Source organism: Manis javanica, chromosome 11, assembly GCF_040802235.1.
Source record: "Manis javanica isolate MJ-LG chromosome 11, MJ_LKY, whole genome shotgun sequence".
Taxonomy (NCBI): Eukaryota; Metazoa; Chordata; class Mammalia; order Pholidota; family Manidae; genus Manis; species Manis javanica.
In genome coordinates, this window is record NC_133166.1 from 93034373 (window position 1) to 93053594 (window position 19222).

Here is a 19222-nt window from a genome sequence, read left to right on the forward strand (position 1 = left end):
CAGGAGTTAGAGGGATCCTGTGAAAATATGTTAAAATATATTAGACCACTCTTTGGCTCAGAACTCCCCAATGGGCTCCTATGTCACCGACTAAGAGCCAAAAACCCTATGATGTCCTTCAGCAGTGCTACAGTGTGGCATATGGACCTGTGTCTGTCTGCAGACTGTCACATCAGGAGATCAGGACCCTGCGCCAGAACGTAAACCAACTCTGTCACTAAACATGCTGCTTAAATTGCCTGACGTTATATATATATATACATATAAGCCCTTGTAAGATTTTCTCATTGAAAGAAATAGTGGAGTGATTTACATTCTGGTGCAAACTCCTCATCTGCCCCTAATATTCTTTCTCTGGACTCACCTCCCATTACTCAAGTCCTCAGTTATGCTGGTCCCATGCTTGCTCTTCTTCAAACGCACCAGCTGCGCTCCTTCCTCTGCACAGGCTGTTGCCTGCCCGGAATACTTTCTTCCTCCCAGATGTCCAAGGCTTATTCCCTTAGTACTTTCAGGTCTTTGCTCAAATATCACTTCTTCCGAGAAGTCTTCCCTGATTACTCTGACATTCCTTATCATCCCTTCCTGGTTTATTTTTCTCTACAGCCCTATCATCTTTCAAAATGGCTATATATTTACTTATTCATTTAAAAATTATCATTCTTGCTCCACTGAAATGTAGACCCCATGAAATGTGGGACTTTATCTTGCATTTTGTTTTTGTCGTTTTACCCCTGGCATCTAGCAAAATGCTGGTAGTAGGAAACATTTGAAAAATGTTTACAGAATAAATGAATACCTTGAAATTAATTAAATGGTTTGATAGAAGCTACATTTTTATTTGTTTTATGGGACCATATTTCTAAAGCTTTTAAAAAATTGTTCAGAGGGAGCAGGGTTTAAGCCCTGCATATGGCCTAAATCAGGCTAGTATGGAACTTGGGATATCTGGGAAAGTAGTTAAAGGACTTACACAAATCAAAGACTTGGTCAAACAGAAGGACTGACACTGAAATTTATGAGATTTTTTGGATGCTTGCCATTGTTTGGTGTTACAATACTGACATTTTTACTAAATGTTAGGGAGAATGATACTATGTTATTGCTTCAATTTGGTTTACTTTGATAAAAAAAAAAGGGTGAGTATTAGTTCCATATTTTCACTCCTTTTATAATTTTGTGTTGTAGAGTGTCAGTATTCATTTTTCTTATATTTAATCATAGGATTTGTTAATATTTTTACAATTTACATCAATTTATATAAAATGTGTCTTTCTATAAAAAGATATTTAACAGCCCCCCCCTTAGCCTTTTGTATTTGCTGCACATATTTTTCTGTCAGATATAGATGTTTTTATCTTTAACAAATACATATTCAAAGTTTTGAAATTGTAGTTAGTTGGTTATCTTGGTCTTTAACATTTTTAATATGTTATGTCAGTTTTGGTTTTAGAATTCAACCATCCTTCAGATTTTTAATTTCCATTTTTTGACTTTCTTTTTTGGATGGCTTTTTGATTTGCATAAAAGTTGCAAATATAGTATTTGGAGTTCCCATATCCTCTTCACTTAGTTTTCCCAGGGTCGCCATTCTGCCCATCCTGATACCTTGTCAAAACTAAAAAATTAACTTTGGTGAAATGAAATACTTTTAACTGAACTGTTGACTCTATTTGAATTTCACCAGTTTTCCACTTGCATTCTGTTTCTGTTCCAGAATCTAATCCAGGATCCCACATCACATCTCATGTGGGTCGTGTTTCTCCGTAGTCCCCTCTGATCTGTACCAGTTCTGCCTTTCCTTGTCCTTCCTGGCACTGATGGTTTTGAAGAGGACTGACCAGTTATTTTGCAGAATATTCCTCTTTTGGTTTGTCTGATGTTTTCTCATGAGCAGATTGAGGGTAACTGTTTTCGGCCAAAACGCCACAGCAGCAATGCTAATACCTTCTCAGTGGGTCATAACATGGGGCATATGATGTCAGGATGTCTTATTATTGGTGATGTTAACCAGGATTGCATGGTTCATGGGGTATCTGCTGGGTTTAAGTTCTGCAAAGTTACTGTTTTTCCCTATGGCATTAACAAATATCTTGGGGGAGATATTTTGAGACCTTTGCAAATATCCTGTTTCTCCTCAAACTCCTGCCCACTAATTTTAACATGTATTTGTGCATCTTGCCTACAGTAATTATTACTGTGGTGTTCTAAAGGTGATTTTCTATGTCTCTTGTTTCTTTCCCTTTAATTAATTGGACTTCTTCTGTAAGGGAGGGCTGTCTTGTCTCCTCAGTTTGTTTATTTATTCATTCCCGTGAGGACCCATGGATATTTATTTAATTCTATGAGTTATAACCCAACACTACTTATTGGTTTTGTTGCTTAAACTGTTCTAGTTCAGTACCACTGACTCATTTCTACATGCCTCCATCCTTAAAAAAATTTTTTTGAGTTCTTTACCTCCCTCTGATTTTACTCTCTAAGTATCTGCTCCTGTCGGGTAGGTGGTGAGAGATGGGTGTACGTTTAGTAAGGTCTTGAGGAGGCTAGTGTGTCTTGGTGGGTCTTGTGGCATTCCAAGATTTTCTTGGGGTGGAAGGAGCCTTGGACACAAGGCAGCTGCTACCCTGAGTCATGTAGCTGTTGCTGTTTCTTCATCTGCTGTGATCAGGGTACCAAGTGTTGCCTTGATGTCCAGCAAAGGACAGAATCAGCCCTCACACATGTCATCTCAGTGATTCTGAAATTAACACCTGAGGGAAGAGACAGAAATGCCAGCTTCTCATTTCCAGCCCTGTACTATTTCTGTGTTCTTGGGAAGACTTGCAGCTGATGTGGCACTTCTGAGGATACACCATCTGGTCGTCTCTCAGCTCTGTGGATTTTGAAACACATGGAAAGACAGAGAGGGCTACTTTCCAGAGAGTGTGTACTTTTTTAAAAGTGATACATTTTCCTTGATGAAGGCTGATATACAAGTAATGAGCACTTGGTGCCTCAGAGACAAATGGGTGTTTGCCTAAAGAGCCCCCATGTTGGACGGATGCCTTCTCGGGGTCCTGGCTCCCGAGTTCTAGCTGTCACCTGATACATCTGTCCGGACGCCTTCCAATCCCAGGGCTCTTGTCCATGACCCACCAGTGCTTCTCTTGCTGGATTAGTCTTCAGAGGTCACAGGGTAGCTCGGCTTCTCCTTTCCTCAAGCAATGTCCGGCTAATGCCAGCGACGGGGACTTGGTGTAATGCGATACAGATCCCTGGAATAGCCGAGTCACTTCCCAGTCAGGGCCATACCCACGGACGTGGAAGTAAAACAGTCTTGAAGGACATTACTAGAATTTTTGGACGCTCTAGTCTTTTCCACATTTGTGTTAAATCTTTTACCATATAATAAATTCAGGTTAAGTCAAGAAGAATTTTCTGATGCTAAGGACTGAGGTAAGTAAATGAGGTATTACCCATTGAGATCATGTTTGAAAGTGGCTTATATCACATGAACAACCCTTTAATCTTTTCTCGGTATGTGGATTCCTTATTATTTTCTGTTTTGGTAGTCCGCCTGTAGTTTGAAAGATAAATCTAATGGCTCAGTAGTTTTAGAAGGATGTGCTATCAGTTTGAGCCAGTGGGAAACTGTCCCAGGCTGATAGGTTAGATCAGACCTAGTAAGTAAATGTGCAAGGCTGAGAGAAGCATGGATGCCATGGCAGACCAAGAGCAGGGAGCACTGGGGAGGAGAGCTGCTCCTTTATTTTCCAATCATTCATCTTTGGTTCCCCTTTTACCTAGGCTTCAATTCCAATTGTCCAGAAAAATTTATTTTTCCAAAATATATTTATTAAGCTAGTTACTGTGTGCCAGGCACTGTGCTAATAGAAGCTTGGAATATTCTCATGACCAAGATAGCCTTGGCCTCATGCAGTTTAAGGTCTACATCAGCCGTTGCCCAATAGAAATATAATGTGCACGTATTAACTTAAAATCTTCTAGTAGCTACATTTGAAAAAGCAGAAAGAAACAGGTTTCTTTCTGCTTTTTCAAATGAATTTTAATAATATAGTTCACTTGACTCGATATATATAAAATACTGTCATATCAACACATAAGCAATACAAAAATAACTTAATATTCGACATGCTTTTTATTGTACTAAGTCTTCTAAATTTGGTATGCCCTTGACACTCGCCACATACCTCAACTTGGACTAGCCACGTATTAGGTTAGGGTTTGGCAGCCTCATGTGACTAGGGCACTGGGAAATGGAGATTTACTGACCTCTACACAATCACACAAGTAAATATTTAGATTGCAAAGGTAATAATAATTGTGATAGTGCGGGAGGAAACTGCTTAGTCAGCACTTGGGAAGAATTTGGGGGATGCTGAAGGTGGGACTTGAGGGGATGAGTTGGAGTTAGCCAGGAAGATCAGAGGACCTCAGGCCAAGGGGACAGTTTGTGTGATGACTTTGAGTTGAAAAAGGAGAGGAAAGGAGGAGAGTATGCTGGAATTTGTGAGTAGAAAAGTGATGATACTAAGAACAGAAAGAGAGAAATCAGGCTAGAAGTAATCTAGTTCTGGAGGAAGGATCAATCTGATTCTAAGGCGTTGACTTTCAGGTGCCAAAAATAGAAATGTGAGGTAGGAAAATAGGAGGGAGGAAAGACTGGAGGGGGTGGAGCTGGCAGGTGACACCCTTTGTTGGAGACCTACTATCTGAATTTTTTGGGGGGCTGCTTGTTAAGTGGGTGGGGGGCCACAGCGGGGAGGGAATCAGGTAGATTGCTTAACTAGGTCAGGTTGTGGGGAGAAAGAGAGTGAACACAAATTGTGTTCCAGAGAAGGCTAAAGATCAGGATGGGGACATTAAACTCAGTGAGCAAGTCTTGGGACCAACAGGAGAGGGAATGGAAGATGAAGTCAAAGGGCAGGAAGCCTGAGAGATGGGGGATGAAGTGGTAGCAGAAATAAGGGGGATCAGAGTCAGCTGGCCACCTGTGATTGTCCATCGGTAGGTTCTTTAGTTACCAGTGGCTTCGTGGGTGGTGGGGGAGCCAGCTTGGACGTGAAGGTGAGGGTCCAGGAGATATTTCAAACAACTATCATGTTTACAATACTCCTATAAACTGGCAGTTTCAGAGGATATGATCCAGAGACTGAAAACAGTTCCTGGAAAATGGTCTGATCCCTCTAAGAGCTGCAGCAACTTAGAGAGCCTGGAGAGAAGGTTACTTTTTTTGGCACCATTGGAAGCTTGCTCTGATATTACCTCCTGTGCTCTTATAATCTGGCAAGGAAGGCTGTCTGCTGCTCTCAGCAAACCTTACAGAGGTGGTGATGAACACATATTTCTGAGATGTAAAGTATCTCCTCTCGCCATCACCAGGAGAAGGGCATCCCTAGATCACTAGGCCTCTGGTCAACAAGCCCTAATTTTAAAGCTTGACCTCCACCACGATTCACTAAAGCTTGCTGTGTCCACACTGAGATTGCGTGAAGATGCTTGATCCATAAGCTGCCAGAGTTTGTGTTTTCCACCCTTTTACCTGGAATGCTGAACCAGCAAAGTGCTCTTGGCCGCCGTGAGAGATTGCCGCAGTTGGTAAGATGGCCAATGAGCCTGTTTGAAGACCCAGTCGTGAGGTGGGCACTGACTGCAAATACTGCAAGTAAAAAACAAAACAAAACCATCCTAGGGACCAAATGCCATTAGCAGGGAGAAAGCCGTGTGTGCTGTGTTAAAATAAGGTGATGATATTCTTATGGGGGGGTGATCCTGGTTCAAGGACAAAAGTCTTGTTCAGTGATATTCATGAAAATGTTAACGTGGACTCTAGTTCTCAGTTCTGACAGCACTCTCCCCTCATAATTATTCAAAGTTTAGAATGATAGGCGCATGAATGATAAGGGGTAACAGCGTATGGGGTAGGGTAAGCATAAACCAAGACTGGAAGAGTCATTTTTAGTCTAGGTTTGTCAAAATAACTCAGTGGTACATTTATTGATTAACAATTAAACAATGATAAAGAGCTGTGTTAAATCATGCTGGGACAATGGAAGCTTGAAGAAAGCTTTAGCAAATTAGGAGGAACTGTGATCAGGTCTTTGAAAGCCATCGTCTTGGATGACTGAGCATTCAGGCCTTTTGGGGGTGGGAGGGGAGAGAGGAGGGGGAGAGGCAGGGGAGGCTGTTGGAGCTGCAGAGCAACAGATCATTCAGGGCTTGGAGGTCAAGCCAAGGAGTTTGGATTTTATTCTAGGTGTAGTAAAAAGCTAGGGGAGTGTTTTATACAGGACAGTGTTTGCAAAATGGAGCTCAGTGTCTTTAGAAGCTCACTCTGGCTGCCTTAGGGTATGGCTATATTGAATCTAGAGGGTGAATAAAGTTCCCATTCTAATTCTGGTCGTGTACCTAGTGAAAAGCCTGATTCCCCAGTGACACTGGCAACAGACGGAAACAAGTCACAGAGGCATGAAACCCGCAAGAGCTCCCTGTAGCAAGAGGTCCCCTCTGCCCGCACTTACTGGCTTGCCTCTGCAGCCGGAATCAAAGGGAATGCTGCAAAGAAAAGAGTTCTTTGAAGTTTTGTTTAAAGAGAAGCCAGGAACAGGTTTGAAAAACTTGAAAACATGATGATAAATGTGGGACTTGCCATGCTCAGGGGGCCAGCACCCATCAGGTGTGCTGGGCAAGCTCACCAGGGCAGGCCCCGAACAGATGTTTCCCCGGGGGGTTCTCAATATTGCTTCTCGAGGGTAACTCCCACCGTGAAGAGGAGTCGCAAGGGAATTGCCTCCAGAAAGCCCACCTGGGATTTGAAGTGTACCCCTTTCACCACTTGTTGAGACAGGCTCCCTCTACCTCTGGGCCACTCCCCCTTCGTCCAGTGGGTCAGCGCTTGGATTTTTCGTGAGGCCCCTGTGAGGCAAGGGTGTGCTGTGCCCTCTTGCGGTTACCGGGCACAGGGGAGCTAGGCACCTCACTCTCGTCAGCCAGTTTTAGTGCAAAAGCTCCTTTATTACCAAGAGGAAATTTCAAGGCACAGATGACACTGCAATCCTTCTTCGTCCCCCCTGTTGGGGTTGGTTAATGATTCGCCCCTCTGCCTTAGCGAAAGGAAGCCAGGGTACCCTTGTCTGCATAATGGGCTCTTCTTTTCTGTTTCACCCAGACTCCTGCCCTCCAGATCTGGACTGGACTGGTACTACTGGCCTGTTTTTCTCTCTCTGCTTCTGAAGTTTCTGGAAAAGCAAAGTCCAGTTAGGTGTGGGCACAGATTTCTCTCTTTAGCTGTAGGCCGGGTGGTTTTTCTTGAAGCCCAGGAAGCCCCAGGCAGTTAGCAGTCTCTGGAGTTTGCCCTTAGACCTTGCCTGGCTCACTTTTTCTTTACCCACAGGGACTTGGCTGGCTGGCTAGCTCTGTTCAGTTGAGACTCCGGTCACTATCTGCACTATCTATTCTCTAGCAAAGCCTCGGCTTTCTTGTCTACCTTTCTCTGTTGAACCTCATCTCTTTACAAGGCTTTACCACCCAACCTTCCAGACACATGCTGCTTCTAGTCATCTTTTACATTTTGAGCCCTGGCACCTGTTAAATGAGAAACAAATGGGTTCTCATGCCATATCCCAGGACCTTTATGCGATAAATTTTACAACTTAAATAGATTTTGAAATTCAACTCAGTTGACGTTCATCTCTGTGGGGTGTTACTAATTAGATTTCTTTTAACGTTTTCTAAAAGTTTCACTAATTTATTTCAAAAATTTCACCTTTTAAGTATCTGGACACCCCCCCCAATTTATTAACATATCTCTGCAAATATCTACTGTTTTTCTTAAGAAATATTATGAAATATATATCTAAAGATAAATGGTTTTTGTAAAAAGCACTCAGAATATTTTTAAATGTACTTTCTGAACTTCAGATTGAGATGCGTCAGATCCTTTTGCTTCAGTAATTACAGTTAAAAGTAATTTGAGCTCTAATATTTGAAAGAGGTGTACCATTCCTTTGCCCAGCATTCCAGCTTGGTTGCAAGTCCACGAGGACATATTATGGTAATGAGGGATGTATCCTGTATTTCACACATGCAGGCTTAATGGGCTGGGTAGGGGAAGAAACAGCATTTGTGTTTGTTGGGTCAAGCTTTGGGGGCTATAATGACTTCCTGGAAGTTAGAGGGCAACTCACTGACCATTCTTGGATCTTTTTTTCCCCCAGTTGTAAATTCCCCTGAGTCTTAATTATATATGAAAATGTCAGCCTAGGAGAGTCTACAAAGAGGTCAAAATTGCCTGTGGATTCTCCACCTGCCTTTGTTAGATCACCATTTTTATTTCCTAGTCATGACAATGATCTAGGTGTACAGAACCTCTCAGAATTTAAACCGAAAAGTGTTTGCGTAAGAGCCATTATTCATGGGTGCGTATGGACATCTCCTTCCTTCCCTTCCCTACTCCTGACTGAAAAGCAGGTGCTTTGCACCTTGATCTTTGAGGCTTTGTGAAATTCCTCCTCTGTCCTCTTTGCTTCGCCTTGATCTGTGGCTTTGAACAATTTATGCCTCAGTGGAACTTTTAAGTGAGTCTTTTCTTTTTAAAAAAAATTAAGAACAAAGGGAATACTGTTTAGAGATATAATCTTTTCTCCTTCTCTCTATTCTCCTCCCACCTGTCACTGTTCCATCAAGATGATTTTTTTTTATAATTTAGACAAGCACTCCCTGTTCACTGTGGAAGTTAGAAGACACAGAAGAGCAAATGAAAAAAATGTTACCCCAAATTCCACCACAAGGAGGTAGCCAATTTGGTTTATAACCAGGCCCTCACTGGGATGCCCTGGCACACCAGTTTCTGTGAACTCTTCCTGGGAAGCTGTCTCCTGTGGATTCCATGTTGAAAATGTACTGTTACTAGAATCGTGGGGAGACAAACTAGCTGAGGTTGAGATTGTAGGAAAATGGAAATGAGGTAACATCACAGTGTAATGAACGAGTGCTGAGGAAAGATGGCACCAGTTGAATGTTTGCCATCCCATGGACCCACTTGGCTTTGTGAGGACAGAGGAGGTCGCTGTCCGGGCTGTAAACAGTTTGGTTCAGTCAGACACGAACTGCAGCAGGACAACCTGAATAGTACTTAGCATCACTATGGAATTGCTTAGTGCTTTTTTTCTTTAAAAAGTCTTTGAATTCTTTTAAGTGTCCAGCCTCATTGATAATTAAAGAAATATTCTTTGAAACAACTCTGGGCTCTACTACTACTTATTAAACTAAGCAAAAAATTATTTACAATGGCAAACTGCAATGCTAGCGGAGTGTGGGAGAACAGATACATTCATGTGTTGCTCGTGACATTTAAATTGCTCCAGTGATTCTAGAGTGCATTTTGTCCAATTATAATAAGAGTAATAAAAATGACTGTATGCCCTTTTACTCAGTTATTTCCTATATTATGGGATATAGTTTGAGTAAATAATCCAAAAAAAAAAAAAGAGCGATTTGTGTAGTTAGAGTTAAATTCTGTGTAATCAGGAAAATCATTGTCAAGAGACTCCCCTTTTATTTTATCATCCTCAGAAATGTGTTTTATCCACTTAGGAGACCTCTTTTAAGTATTAAAGTCTTTGAATGGTGACTGAGTCTATGGAGGACTCAAGCCTCTCATTGAATTGGAAGGACACAATAGGTGACTTTCTGCACAGAATAAGCTGCTTGTGGGTTTCCTTTATTCACACCAAATTTCTCCAATATATACACTAATGTTGATTTTAAAGGTAATGGAATATAGAATTAACAGGGATCTTAGAAGACATCTTGTTGAACTCACTAGCTGAGATAGGCACCTCCTCTAAATACATAGGCAGATATGTGGTCATTACTCGATCAACTCCCTTACTCTTGGGGCAATTTGTTGGAAGCTCCTTTAGAAAGTTCTTTATGTTAAAACAAAATCAGCCTACTTGCAACTTCTACTTATAAATTCCATTGCAGACTTCTGTGGACGTGTAGAATAAATCTGGTTTCCAAGTTTTGCTATTTTGGCTCCAGGCTGAAAAGCATTAGCTCTTCTAGACTTTCCTCAGACGTTCAACATATGTTTAAAATATGGTTATTTTTCACCAGTTTGTTGATGTTCTCCTTAAGCACTGCAGAAGAAAATGGCCACAATGCCCCGGGGGTTGTCTAAACATCGCAGAGAAGGCCAAGTGGGATTGCTTGTTCTTGATACCATGTTTTTATGAATATTAAGAGCACATTAGCTTTTCCATGCCACTTACCCATATTATCTGTGTATACAACTAAAACCCATTAGCATTTTCCTTTGTGTGGCCATTTGGGTTCTACCTATTTGTAGAATTACTTATTTGAATCTAAGTGCAGTTCTTTATTCATATATCTCTCTGTCTCATATATATAAACAATGTAAATAACCGTTTACTAGTATATCTCTAAATTTGAATTTCTAATTATCTGATTTTCCTAAACACACGTACACTAAAGTAATGTTTTACTTTTGCAAGTGGGCAGAATGATAGAAAAGCTGGATACTGGGAATGATAAAAATAAAGATAATTCAAAACTACAAACCACTGTAGAGAATTTAATAAAATTATCTTGGTCTATTAAATAGAATCTCAGTGATCTTGAGAGATAGTCAACTTTTAAAGGATTTTAGGAATTAAGAAAATCTGGCCTGACCTTGGGAAATCTAGAAACAATGGCAGAAGTAACCAATCTATATTACAGGGCTAGAGTTATTGGTTGTATTTCTTTGTGATTTAAGCAGGAAAAGTAAAGAAGTCATGTAATATATCCAATTAGCTAGAGCAGCCGCCCTAACTGATTGAAGATTTTTTTGGCTATCCCTAACCCCAATTAGCCTTGTGTTTTATACTTCTAATTATACTGCATAAATTATAAAATTTTTGAATCAAAAAGAAACTAGAGGTTATCTAGTTCAGTGTTTAAAATTTACCTGTGAGGGAACTAAAGGTCAGTGAAGCTAAATGATTTGCTCAAGTTTCAACCCCCAAGGAGTAGTTGAAGAAGCAGACAGACAATGTTTCTGCTCTCATGAAGATCACCTTTTAGTTGAGAGGGAGGGGACATGGCAGAATCAAAACACAAATACTTTTAGAGCAATGTTTATGGTGGTAAGGGTGAGAGAAACTGGGAGGCATTATATTGAGTGGCCAGATTCCTCCACATTTAGTTCCCTTTCTGTTTTACCAAAATGCTTCCTGAATGACTATTTCAAAGACAGAGAGGAATTAAATGACACAGTATCTTGAATGTCAAAAATATATTTTCTTTCTACCAACTTATCCCCATTTGTTCTTAAAGAAATAAAAATTCAGACAATATTTCTAGAATGAAGATATTATGTAAATGAAAAATAAACTCAAGAACATCATAAAGTCCAGCAGTGTGGCTTAGGGAAAATGAATCCTATATTTTCATCTTCACAACTAGTTTTTCAGATGTATTGATTAAAGAGAATCTTTTCTTCTCATCTCAGAAGGGTTTGATGAAGTGGTATTAGAGTATATGACTGATTTAGAGGATATTTCTATAGCTTTTGAAAGGAATATGGGGAACATATTCTTCTTAGAGGCCCTCTCTAATCCTGGGTTTGTCATTAAATCTCTCTCAGTTTACACTTCATCTAACTTGGCTGTCCTTCAGCTTTTCTGCCACCAAACAGGGAAAACATTTAGTGTCAAGCACTGTAGAATTGTGGGACATTTAAAAAGAAATGTCTGAGAGAGGACCCTGGCCCTCCGGGATTCCATACTCTAAAGAGAAAAGATAGCAGTACCAGGTGGTAAAGAGTGTTGAGCAGGTGGTACAGATAAGAGTCTCGGATATTCAAGGGAGGGAGGAATGCCTTTCTGTAGGAGAGAAGCTTCCTTGACGGAGTTACGAGTTGGGCTGGACCCTGGAGGATGCAGGCTCTGTAAAAGAACTCACTGTCATTATAGCAGTAGTGGACGATTGTCCAGATAAAGTTTCCACAGTGATCAAGGGCAGAGGGCATTACAGTTCCCCAGTGACAAAGATCTAAAGTCCACTGGTGACTGACAAACCTGGGTGTCTGGATGAGGTGAACAGGGCTGGACAGAGCCAAGCAGGAGGTGGAAGATAATTTGGTAGTTTGAGTCTGGGTGACAGGTGGCTCATTCACAGGACTGAGGCAGTGTGGAGGGAGAGCTTGTTTGGGGGTAAGCTGATATTTGATCGTAGGCATGGCAAGATGTTGGAAGCAAATCTGGTTCAAAATGTCCATCAGATAGTAGGAGTGAAGGAGTGAGATAATGGTTGGTTGAGGAGTCACCTGTGTGAGCCCTGGTCCGTGAGAGAGGAGGAGGTAGGAACTCTAATGTGGAACATTGACCAAGAGCCACTGATTCTTTCCACTGGGGCATTTTCTAATTGATCTCCTAGAGTTCAATGATTCCTTGGCAGCAGAAAGGAGATGACAGTTACTGACCCAATACTCATCTCATTCAATGTTTGATGTTAATGACAGTTAATGGGATGATGTATATTAGTATCCACCTAGTCCCACTCCTGCTTATTGATAGGATAAAGTATATGTGCTATATGTTATTGATACATATATACATTTATCTGCCTATCATCCATCTATCTATCTATCTATCTATCTATCTATCTATCTATCTATCTATCTATCATCACGTATCTATCTCTCATCTACTTTGTGATCTAGAGCAGAACATATTTGAGGGTGAAAGGAGGGCATAACTAAATCACGTCAGGACAACACATGTAAACCAGGACTGCCCCTAGGCAAAGTGGTAAGTAACAGCATCCTACATATAGAGCAAGTATAACATAATGGTAAAGAGCATGAGGTAAAGAAGAGTAGCCTTTAATGTTTTATTAACTAACGTGATACTGAACAAACCATTCAACCTCTCAAAGCCTTAGATTTCTCGCTGTAGAAGAGCATTTTATGGCTCACAAGTACTTTCTTATAAATCATATTATTTTGTTGAGCATCAATTTAATATTTTGCATGTGGTGAATTGGGGCCCAGAGGGATTAAGTGACTAACCCAAGGTCCCACAGCTAGTAAATGGGAGACCTGGGCTAGAAATCAAGGTATTTCTCTAATAGAAAGGTGACTGCCTTTCAGAGTATTAAATTGCAATGTTAGAATGGAGGCTTACACTTGAGTATAAAATGCAAAGAAACAAAATACATATCCAAAATATATTCCTTATTTCTCTGGTTAAAAAATAATTTTCATTATATAAGTAATAGAAAAGTATACTTTTGTTTTAAAAAATTCTAGCAATAAGACCAAGGTAGTCCCCTTTTACTCACTTCTGTCTCACTCCTCTTCTTGGAGGTGACTACTGTTAATCAGTTTAGTATGTATCTGTCTTTGTTAAAAAGTGGCCTCTGGTGTTTTTATTTGATTAGAAAAGCAATATGTTGTCCTCATAAGAGAAAAAAGAAGAAAGATATAAGCCACTCATTGTCTCACTACACAGAGATAAATATTTTAGTGTATTTCCTACTAGTCTTTTATCTACACATATATTTGTAATCATACAGATTTTACATCATTGTAATTTTAGAACTTGTACAGTTGCCTTTATAAATTTTTTAATATGTCATGGACATTTTCTCATGTTGCTGACAATTTTTGTAAACATCTTATTTTTAATGGAGAAATATTTCTTGAGTTAGACATGGTCACATAATTTAGTTAACCATTTATTAAAATATTGGAAATTTCAAATGTTTTTCTGCAATTATAAAATTGTTGAGATAAATGATCTATTATATAAGGTGAGAAAATATCTTTTTCTCTCTACTACTGTGCATGCATCTTCTTTTATTGACCTCATTGAGTGTGTGTGTAGAAAGAGAGACAGGTTACCCGGTGAATGATGGAATCTCATCTTCTGGGGAAGTGACTCACATCTACTGAGCTATTTATATCAAAGGAATAATGGTGGGGACAAATGACAATGAACAGGCATCTTTGGCTAGTCATTAATGCCATCTGCTCAGTAAAACATTAATGAGCTTACACTTTTGACCTGTCTGTGAAAAGTTCATTTTAATTACAGTTCATTTATTTGTCTTTTGGGGGTTCAATTCCACCAGACCACTGGATCCTTTGAACATACTGTTGCTTGTTTGGAGTAACAAAATGAGCTCTCTGGTTTTAAACTGACTTAAACAGGATGGTAGAAAAGCAGTAATTAAAAGGAAATATTCCTCCAAGCTTTGGATGATGCAACTGAATATAGGATGAATGTGATAGGGGTTAAATGTTTCCACAGTCGTCTATATGATTAATAAACAAGTCACAAAATTTTTATAGGCAATCACTCAAGGTTAAAAATGAAAACGAAAACATAGAAAGGATCCATCTAAGTAGTAATCAAATTAAAATAACTACTAAATTAAATAATCTTTTAAACCTATGAAATTAACAAAGATTTTTTTTTTAATGGAAATATAAAGTTTTGTCAAGGATATAGAGAAATAAGCATTCATGAAAAAGCATTCACCAACTTACTGGCCAGTGAGGATGTGAACTGATTACTAATTTGGAAATGAATATTAATGCCTTAAAAATCTGCCTTTTCTTTGAGCCAATAGTTATACTTACAGAAATATATCCTAAAGAAGTAATTATTGCTGTAGGATTCTGGTAAAGATTAGTGACAAAAATGTTCACTCAGCATTTTTTTATACTAAGAAATAAGGAGAAACAGTCTCAATATTAATTTAGTCACTGCATATTTGTTGAGTACTGCTGGATGCCAAAGTCCACTGTTCCTTAGACTCTTTGAGTACAATGGTAAATGGTATGGTTTCTCCTATCAAATACCTACAATCCAGATGATACATCCATTTAATGGAATTCTAGGCCATTAAAAATGATGCTTCAGACTTGTGCTTCGGCCAAGATGGAGTAACAAGGTTTGGATTTACCATACTGCTTTCAACAGAAAAATACTCCAGAAATTTTACAAAATAATGGTGTTTCAGGGACTGAACAAACAGCAATATAGGACCTGAAAGGAAATAAGCAAGATGTGTGCTAAGATTGCACCAGATCACTATCTAGAGGAGGTCTCATCAGGATTAGGGAATGTCTTTGCTCACGTTGTTGAATTGAAGAGATGGAGAACAGCGTTTGGGAAAGTCAAGGCTGATAGAATTTTCAGAGTGGAGTCCTGGGGAGGAAAACTTCACAAAGAGAGTGCCAGAGATGTCTAGAGGGATCCCTTTGAGTCTTTGAATAGTGATTTGTACACATGTGAAAAGGAGCTGTCTGGGTTCAGGCAAATAACTAGAAGGAAGGGGTAGAACAGTATCTGGATTGCACAGGGTTGAGAAATATTCATGTGTCTGCTGGACACAGTACAAATACTTCATAGAGTGGAGTCCTTAGAAGGTTATCACTTTATTAATGGAGATAAATTTGGCCTTAGACTGAAAGCTGCTCTTGACCTGCTCTAAGAAAGTTTAAAAGCAAGACTAAAAAAGGATGTAGTTGATTGCAAATAACTGTAAACCAGGACAAAAATCCAAAGCTGTTTAAAGGAATTTAACAAAATCCAACAATCTGTGATGTAAAATTCACTCCTTCTGGCAATCAATAATTAATTATCATCTGTACAAAGATGTAGGACTATGCAACCTATAGTCACGAGAAAAATCAGTCAATCAGAAAGAGATTCAGAAACCGGCAGAAGATGTCAAAACAGCTGTTATAAAAATATTAGATATGTTCAAAAAGGTGAAGGAAAACATGATAAGGAGAGAAACTGAAGATTAAAAAAGACCTAAATGAGACTTTTTAGAAATGAAAAACAAAATATCAGAAATGACAAAGCATTGGATGAGTTTAACAGCAGATTAGATACTGTTGAAGAAGAGATCGATTAATCTGAAGATAGAGCAACAGAAACTACCCCAAATGTAGTAAAGATATAAAAAAAATTTAAAAGGAACAAAGCATCAGTAATGTATGACTCAATTTAAGTTAGTCTAACTAGTGTTTCTAGTGCTACTAAAAACATGGGGTCTTATGAAAAGACGGAGGGAGAGAACAGAAAATGGAAATAATGAGCAAAAGTTGGGAAGCTGATTACAAAGAGGATGAAGGTAATTTTTTGGATTATGGAAATATTCTATATAATGCTTGTGGTAGTTACACAACTTTATTCATATGTCAAAATTCAACAAATTATACTTAAAATTGGTAATATTGTTATAAATTCACTTCCATAAAAATTATAGTTCCCTTCCAAAAACATCATGTAGAGAAGCATGAAATGATGTTTAAGAGATGGTAAGTTTAAAAAAAAAGCTTATGAAATACATTTACATTAAGATTCTATTTTTATAAAAAATGTAAGGACTGACGAGATATATAACAAAGTATTAGCAATACTAATTGTTGTATAATGGGATAAAGTAAAGAATACTAATTTTCTTCTTTTTAGTTATTTAAAAATTTTTTTCCCATCAAGAACATACATTATTGATGTACAAAAGAAAAACTTTACAAAATTTTTTTTTTACTTTAAGAAACCTGAGTGTGGGTGGCAGTTAGCACAGACACCTGCTAATTGTTCCTGGGAGAGAGGAAAACATCACTAGTATCCTCCTGAAATGTTAAAAAAAAGCAGCCTCTTTGTAGTACCTCTTTCCACAATTAGCTGAGTATGATAACACTGAATTATGGCTTATATAAAAAGTACTTCTTGGGAATATGTTTTAGCAAACCAATTCAACCAGTGAGATCTGAAAAGAGAATTTATTGGCTCCTATAAGTGAAAAATTTGGGCTTCAGGCACAGCTGGATCTAGGGTTTCAAGTATCAAGGTCTTCTTCTAGCATCAAGGCTTTTCCTTCTGATGACTTCATTCTTTAGTTTTCAAGTAGCCTTGATAAATGTTAAGTTCCTGTTGTTGAGTTGATGTATAATTTTCATTTCTGCCAATATTACTACATTCCTCATGAGCTTAATTAACCAGCACTGGGGCAGCAGTGGGAGGAGGTGGCCTGTCATCTTGTCCAGTTCCTCAGTGGGGTTCTTTGGTGAGCATTCATGTGAACCACAGATATTCTCACAGTCTGAATCCATTTAGAGATTTACATACCTTTCTCCAAACCTTCAATCTCATTCCTTCCAAATTATCTGAACACCTGACTAAGCCATTAGCACATTCCAATGGATCTGTAAAGATCTAACCTTAATCCATTGCTATGTGCAGGCAAATGGGACAAAGAGATCTCGTTTCTATCACAGGAAGGGTTCCCTTCTTCATTGTCCCTCAGGGTCACCTAAATGTTTGTGAAACCTTTCAGCAAACCTTCAGCTGGTGCCAGAATATCATGCAGAGCCTTCTCTAAAGCTGGTTCAAGATTTTTCCTTTGCAGTCAGTTTTTCACAGGCCAGTCTCCTGAAGCTCTAAATGTGGGCCAAGTGGGCTGGCATTAGGTCAGAAGAAGGTATGCAAGAAGAATGAACCATTTGCTCATGCAATTTATGCTTTTGGAATGTGTTTGTGCTTCAAAACCTGTAGAAAACACTTCCACTTAATAATGATATGTTACCGGGTATACTCAGTTTATGGTGAGGCAGATGAGATAAGTCGCTCAGAACGATCAGCAGGTGTCCCATGATCTTACAGTTGGTCTCTGTCAGAGTTCAGCAACAGGTGTTTCTCACAAGGAACATAATGACTTGCTGAGAGGGGCATGGCTTTTATCCCAAATCCTAGGAGTTGCCATCTGACACTTGCATTGGGACTTGCCATTGGCTCTATTCCTTATGTGCCTCAACTTATATTTTAAGCACTATTGGATTGGATGGGTCATGAAGGCCAAGCAGCCAAGCTGCTTGAACTATAGTTCATACCAGGTAGAAAGCCCTCTGTTGATTTGTGCTCCACTCAAAGTGAGCAGCTCTTTAGGTCATTCAGTAAATGGGTCAGAGAAACACATTTATGGGATGGTGGCCTCCTAGATACAGAAGAGGGCCATAAAATATTTGGCTTCTTTTTCAGTGAGAGAGGGTGCAAGTTAACCTGCACTTTGGGGGTGCTACCCCAAGTCCTAAATCAGTGGATCTCTAGAAACTTTACTGTGTTTGTAGATCCTGATATTATCTTAGAACTTTTTCCTTCTTATATACACTGTCTTGAAAAGGTATTTAGTGTAACACACCTCTTTTTGCCATCTAGAGGATCAGTGAGATAGGAGATGGTGTTATTAAGGGATCTATTGACTTTTATAGCATAGATTCAGGAAGTTGACATAACTCAGGGAACAAGATGATAGAGATTTTGGTTTCTGCATACTGAAGAAAAGAAAAAAGCATTTTGCTGATTAATAGCTGTATATCAGGTACTAAGGACCATGTTGGTTTGCTTAAGCAAGGTGACTACCTCTGGAGGAACATAGATGTTACTTGATTAAGCTTGTAATAATCCAGTTACTCGGTAAGACTCAACTTCCTGCTACACTGATCAAAAGGTAAAGTAAATGGGGATGTGATAAAAATCACCACCCCTGCATCTTTCATGTTTTTGATGTTACAAGTCTTTGTGTTAACTGTGGGAGTTCAAAGAGTTTTTACTTGTCCATTTCAATGATGATACTCCACAGTTCAGAAAACTAATGTGCAGACTCTGCCCCATTCTGGTCATACCTATTCCGACTCTACACCCAGCACTGGGCATCTTACCACATGATGTTTATGGTCGTCCTGGGCCTGTGAGTCGGTGGGCTTATCTGATGTTACTATCCCTAACTATGAATGGAGTGCCACAGGATGGTCTCCAGGAATTAGCACATTTTAGAGCCAACATCAATAACAATTCAAAGGACTGGATATTTCCTTTCTCCAACACATAGTTATCTCATCAAATGGCCACACTTTCCATATTTCCCATAGTAGAAGCTGAAAGGGGAGTGGACAATTCCTTCTTTCATGTGATTTTCACCTTTCTTCCTCAAAGGTGCCTTTCCTTTCCCTCCAGGTCTATAAAATGATTCAGATCAGAGAACTGGATGAGAAGAGTGGCTTCCTATGATCATAGTTCTAATCAGTCCTTTGTTTGCCAGACCTAGAGTTTTTTAGTTAATATAAGTCAAGTAGGACCTTCATGGGCTACCCACTTTTTAAATTTGAGGTGCCCCAAGATTAGCCATTAAAAAG

General features: G+C 39.2%; 1 long non-coding RNA gene across 2 annotated transcripts in view; it reads left to right on the plus strand.

Annotated features, from left to right (window-relative positions):
* The first annotated feature begins 2971 nt into the window (after window positions 1-2971).
* The window catches only part of LOC108408554 (uncharacterized), a 149317-nt gene continuing 133066 nt past the window's right edge, over window positions 2972-19222 (plus strand). For both annotated transcript variants that reach the window (XR_005058866.2, XR_001856023.3), the window contains exon 1: window positions 2972-3438. This is a non-coding gene — a long non-coding RNA (uncharacterized lncRNA). The remainder of the gene's footprint in view (window positions 3439-19222) is intronic.